This window comes from Octodon degus, unplaced genomic scaffold, assembly GCF_000260255.1.
Source record: "Octodon degus isolate 3935 unplaced genomic scaffold, OctDeg1.0 scaffold00015, whole genome shotgun sequence".
Classification (NCBI taxonomy): Eukaryota; Metazoa; Chordata; class Mammalia; order Rodentia; family Octodontidae; genus Octodon; species Octodon degus.
In genome coordinates this window covers 10,329,041-10,335,384 of record NW_004524591.1, presented here as the reverse complement: position 1 = coordinate 10,335,384, position 6,344 = coordinate 10,329,041, and positions in this window count along the sequence as shown.

Sequence of the window (6,344 nt, the reverse complement as noted above, 5' to 3'; positions counted from 1 at the left end):
CTAAGCTTGTTCTAAGTAGGTGCTTTAGACCACTGAGCCATCTCACCAGCCCCAACCTTAAAATTTTTGTGACTTAAAATTATCGACTTGGTGCCCTTAGCACTCAGGCTAAGGGTCCTCAATATAAAAGCTAATCTGTAGGTAGCTGTAGTCTTCCTGGGAGCCAAACCGAAAGGAGAAATGCAATTAAAAGGCAGAAAATTACTGGCATATCAGGAGGAGTCAACTTTTTCATTTCTCTCACCTCAGAGAACAGTTGAACACAATGTTCTGTATTTGTTTGAGTTCATTAATACAGGAAGTGTGATGTTAAGAGGTACTTGAAGAGATTTTTAAAATATAGTCAGTCGCATTTGCATTCAGATTTTTGGGTCATTAAGTATCATCACCTTTAACTGGCATGTGTGATCTAGCTTTTGACAGATATCTAAGATTCTATGGCAGTTTGAAACATATGCAGTCTCTGAAAGTCATACATTTGTGGTATATTTGTAACTTAGTCCAAACTGAATAAAACATGTTAATATTTCTTTTATTCTTTTTTTATTAATTTTATTGAGAAACAGCAATGAGACAGTTTTAAAACTGATTAGTAGGACAGTTTCAATAATTAATACATTGTATATTGTTGTCTTTGTAGTGGTTATTCATAGTACAAGATGCAGACAGGATATCCTGTCCAAACACTATTAGTGCAACTGTTTTTTCTCATTGAATTGAGAGAAAGTGGCTGTATATCTATCCTAACTGTTTTGTATATACAGATTCAAAATGGTCCTTCCTTTGTATCCCCTCTTTTTTTGTTTACTTTTGTTAGAATTTTTAAAAAATTTTTTTGGTGGAACCAGGGATTGAACTCAGGCTCTTGTGCTTGCCAGGGAGGCACTTATTCTACTGAGCCATCTCCCCGGCCCTGTTAATGTTTCTTATTAGCATTAAGATTCCAAAGATTCAAAGATTCTACTTTTTAACACCAAATTTAGTTTTAACAGCAAAGTGATGAGAACTAACAGTTTCCAACTTCTTTAAAATCCACAGTGACAAAATAGACTGGAAAAACAAAGATAGTTCTTGTAATTATTTGTTAGTTGGATATGTTCTTTCTTAAATCATATCCACCTTACCTTCTGTATGAAATTTGTCATACTCATTTACATTGGAGATCTTGGAGAAGGAAATCGTTTTAAGCAAGGATGGAGTAACTTTACAGACAGAGACAAGGAGAACTCATATTTGACCCTGCTTTGGCTGAGCAAAAGTAAAATAGGTAGAAGCCATAAAATGAGCCACACCCTCCATCCCAAGGAGTTTACCATCTAGCATATGATCAATCAAATGAACCAATAACTACTACAGGGTAGTACATTGTACATGTTGTAACTGAGGTGTAAACAAAGTAAAGCTGAGGTGAGAAGCGAGAATACCTTTTTCCTTTTTGGGGTGGAAAACAGATAAGGCTTTGGTGAAGAAATGACACTTGAAAAACAGGGTGGGGTATTTACAAAAACAAGGAGGGAAGCTGTACCAGGAAGACAGATGATGAAAGGCAAGATGACAAGCACGAGTGAGTCAGTTCTGAGGAAATGTGCCAGAGTGGAGCACAGGCATCTGAGGAGGTAAGAGCAATACTGGAGGTACAGCTGAAGGCAGGCGTGGTGAGTCTCCTGCGGGCCAACGAGGGTGCACTTCTATTTATGGTCATTGATATGAACAAGGTTGCAGGATCCGAGGGCTTCCTGGTGTTCATGTGGATTGTGGAGTGTCACGTCTCACAGTGTCACTCTGGGTTCCAGTCACTGCAGGTTTCCTGACAGATGAAACCACACGTCTTGAAGATGGAGTATATCCCACGTGCTCGTGGCAGCCTGTGACAGCTTTGCTATAGGTCTACAGATCACGCTTAGGGTGTGGCGGGAGACTGGCTGGCGGTGTCCACCTGCGTGTGATCACAGAGCTCCCCACAGGAGAGCTGCCCGGGAGCTGTGAGCAGAGTGGTGCTGGCATCAGCAGCAATCCTCTTTCTTATCACACTGGACTCTCTAACACCAAAAGAATTAGGAATAAATCTTGCAAATGAAGGCAGCCTTCTTAGTCATGTGGTTGTTGGATAGCTGGTTTCCTTTCCAGTTACTGCCAACCATCAAATGCAGTCCGAAAGCCAGATTTTATACATAAACATGTCATTTTTTCATTATAAGATTAGATAAGAGTGAGGGCAGGAGAAGTTTTCTGACCAAAGGCGGAATCATGGATGACTTGGTAATGTTTTAATGGTGAAATGGAAGCACATAAATCAATTATAAGTGCAATCAGCTCTTCATTCATGAAAGAAAATAATGGCAAAATGCCCCTGGAAGCATTTTTATTGACCCTCTCAGGCCACGCAGTAAATGTGGCTCCACATTTCCATTTCAATGTTTTTCTTAATCTGATACTAAAATTAATTTACGTTGCAGAGAAGCACAAAATTAATGATGAGCAAAGGCAGTCAAGACATGGGCTGGGTGGCAGAGAGCAATTCCTAGATGAAAATATTTGCCTTGTGTAAGCCTTGCATGGAGAATGAGGACTTATCTTAGGGCTATCTTAAGTTTCTCTTCTCATATTTTAGACTGTCTGGCAGAGATATCTGCTGGGATTAGTGCTGTCTTATTTACCCTGCTATGATGACCCCAGCAGCCCACAAGGTATTGAAGTTCCATGTATTATGTAGAAGTTGTCTGTTAAATCTACTTTATCTCATTTTGTCTAGGTATAACTCCCCATTTTATGCAATTTGTACAGACCTAAGGGTCCAGTCTAAGCAGAGAGTCATAAAAATATTTTGTGATTTTTGTCTTCAGGAAAGTTTAAAAAAGCAATAGTCAGGTCATCTTCAGCATGTTATTAATGTATCTTTGGAAGTCTCTACCATGTCTACACTTTACTGTTGTTTGGATGTCTCAGGGAGGTAGCCAAGTTGTATGTAACAGCATCTCTAACTTGGTAGGTAACACTTTGAAATTGTATCAGTCTATGATCGCATCATGATATTAGATCAATTGGATGACCTCACCTATATATAGTTGGGCTATTACTTATATTTAATTTTGTTGCTGATATTCTCTCTAAAAAATATATTTAGTACAGAGTGTACAGGGTCTCACTACACAGATCGGACTCCTAGTGACCCTCCTATTTTCAGCCTCCCAAGTGCTGGGATTACAGGCATGCATGCCCAGTCTCAATCTCTGTCTCAGTGCACCCCGGGGAGTGGGGAGGTGGTACGGTACACCAGGGATCCAACCCTGGTCCCTGCTTCTGCCTATGCAGGTGCTTTAATCCATTGAGCTATCTGGCTGGCCCTTGTAGCTGACTGACATCAAATGACTTTTAAAAAATGTAGTAAGCTGTGTTTAAATATATTATTAGTACATTAAGATGATTAAATATTTTATTTGAACTTTTCTCTACAATAGTGATATGTAACTTACTATAGAACAATCAAGGTAGATAAATATTTGTAAGAGAAAATCAAGGAAGAGCACATTGGATATTTATAAATAGTAGCTAGGGGACATAATATTCATGAGTTTAATTGTACTTTTAGAAATCTAGTAGTTGGAAATAAATTTATTTTTATTTTAAAGAGAAAAAACACTACAAATGATACAAGAATTTCAAACTTCGATAATACGATAGTGACAATGTTTGCACTGCCTTTGTTACCTTCAAAGTAGCTGCTTGGATTATAAGATAAAGGCATGAAAAACTGATAAAATTATATAAGCACAAATGTTTCTTTTCAACAAACTAATAGAAATTAGTGATATAGCTGTCTCTCTTCCCCTTTTTCTTTTCTCCTTTCTCCATCCCAGTTTCTTTTTCCTTTTGAACAGTATCCTCCCATTTTCCACTATCTGTTGTACAATTTCGATCTTATTTGCTTTTTCAGCTTCTTTGCTAGGCAGATTATGCAGTGTTTACACATGAGAGACTGATTTATTTCATTAGGAGTATGTCTCAAGTTGCATTCTTTTGCCTATAAAAATATCAAATTTGTCCTTCTTTGCAGCTGAGTAGTTCTCCATCATATAAAAATGCCACATATTTTTATCACTCCTTGGTTGATGGGCATTTGGGTTGTTTTCAAGATTTTGCTACTACAAATTGTGCTGCTATAAACATGGCTTTACATATGTAACTGTGGTATGATTTTTTTAATTCTTCTGGGAAAATGCCAAGAGGAGGAATAACTGGGTTGAATGGGATCTCTAATCCTAGTTTTTAAAGGAATCTGCACACTGATTTTCAGTAGGAAATAAATCTATGTGAAAAAGCTATTGTTATTTTGGTGGACTGGTTACTTCAATATTATTTATATTTGGACAATCATTTTCCCTTCCACTTCAAAATTATGCTAAATTATCTGATATGTTTCTGTTTTATTGATTAAAAAAGTGCCTAATCTCATATTACTTAAAAGAGAATGTATTCAACACAGCATTTCATTATTAGTAGAAGATGCAAATTTGGTTTTGCCTCTGATATTGTGAATTTTCATTAGAGGAACTAAGCCCACAAAGCTGCATTCCAGTATACACATAAATGTATCACTTAGACCCTGAATTAAAGACCTCCTCAGCAGCGTTTTGTTATGATCATGTAAATGCATTAAGTTGAGCTGGGGAGATGGCTCAGTGGAATAAGTGCTTCCTCGGCAAGCACAAGGGCCTGAGTTCAATCGCCGGTTCTGCCAAAAAAAAAAAAAAAAGTAAATGCATTAAGTTAATACAGTTTATTTGGCAAGCTTGTTATAAATATGTATTTATGGTCAGGCAACTACTGAAAAAGTCAGGGTCTATAGCCCTAACATTTTTTTAAAGAATATAAGACAAGGTGAAAATTAAAAATGTTAATTAATGGTGGTTGAATGTCTCACTAAAATGAATGAAAGATGAGTGTGGGAAAAAAAAATTATATATGGCTCCCAAAGAACAAATTTTATTTACTTTATTTTATTTATTAAAGAGAGTTCAGGGCTGGCCAAATAGCTCAGTGGATTAAAGTGCCTGCAAGCAGGCATAGGGGCCGGGGGTTCAATCCCCATGCCTGTGGTGCTGGCCCTGCCCCCAGGGTGAATGAGAAGGCAATTGAGACTGGGTGTGGTGGCGCGCACCTGTAATCCCAGCTCTTGCAAGGCTGTAAACAGAGGGATCACTATGACTCTGATCTAGTAGTGAGACCTGAACACCCTGTAGGTCCTTCCCTAAAATACAGAAAAAAATAAGTAAAAGAGTACAAAATAGTAGTAAAACAGAAATTATTACTAATGACACAGAATTTCACCAAAGTAATATGCGTCTAACTCTGACAGTATTTGTTGTATTGTATAGTGTTGTCTTCACACTAGTTGTTCAGATTGGCAGATACATACATGCAACATTGGAAGAAGAAAAAAGAAAAGACTTAAGAGAGAGAAAGGAAAAAATTGAAAAAGGAAGACAAAAAAAATTTAAGCATGAGCTGCTTTTTTCCCCAGACCAGCAGAAATCCACAGTACAGTTATCCAAGCCATCCTGCTTACATACAAGGATCTATCTCTCCCTCCCTCAGTCTCCTGTCCTTCTCATCTCAGTAATTCCTTCCTTTTGAATAGGTTCATTCCTCTTTCACAGTGTCTATTGTTCCCTTCAGATTTTCTTTACTCTTACACTAAGGAGATTTCAGGTTTTCAGGTTCCTACACTAAGGAGACAAGATGATGTTGACATATGTGAGTCCGATTTATTTCACTTAAGAGTATAGCTTTTAGTTGCATCCATTTGCTAATAAAAAACTCAAATTTATCCTTTTTATAGCTGAATAATGTTCCATTCTGTAAAACTATCACATTTTCTTTATCCATTACTCAGCTGATGGGAATTGAGGTTGCAAATTGGTTGCTAAAGCAGAAGGGTTTAGCTATTGCAAACTGTGCTGCTGTAAACGTGGATGCACATAAATCACTGTGGTATTATGTTTTCAGTTGTTCTGGAAAAATACCCACAAGGAGAATAGCTGGGTTAAATTGGACCTCCAATCCTAGCTTTTCGAGGAAAGTCCACACAGATTTCCACAGTGGTTGTGCCAATCTGCACTCCCACCAATGGTGAGAAAGGGTTCTAATTTTCCCTTAGCCTCTGCAGTATTTGTTATTTCTTGACTTCTTCTTCTTCCCCCCAGCCTTTTTTTTTTTTTCCGGAACCGGGGATTGAATTCAGGCCCTTGCACTTGCATTTATTCTACTGAGCTATCTCCCCAGCTCCAGTTTGTTGACTTCTTAATGATAGTTATTCTTTCTGAGATAAGATGGAATCTCAGTGC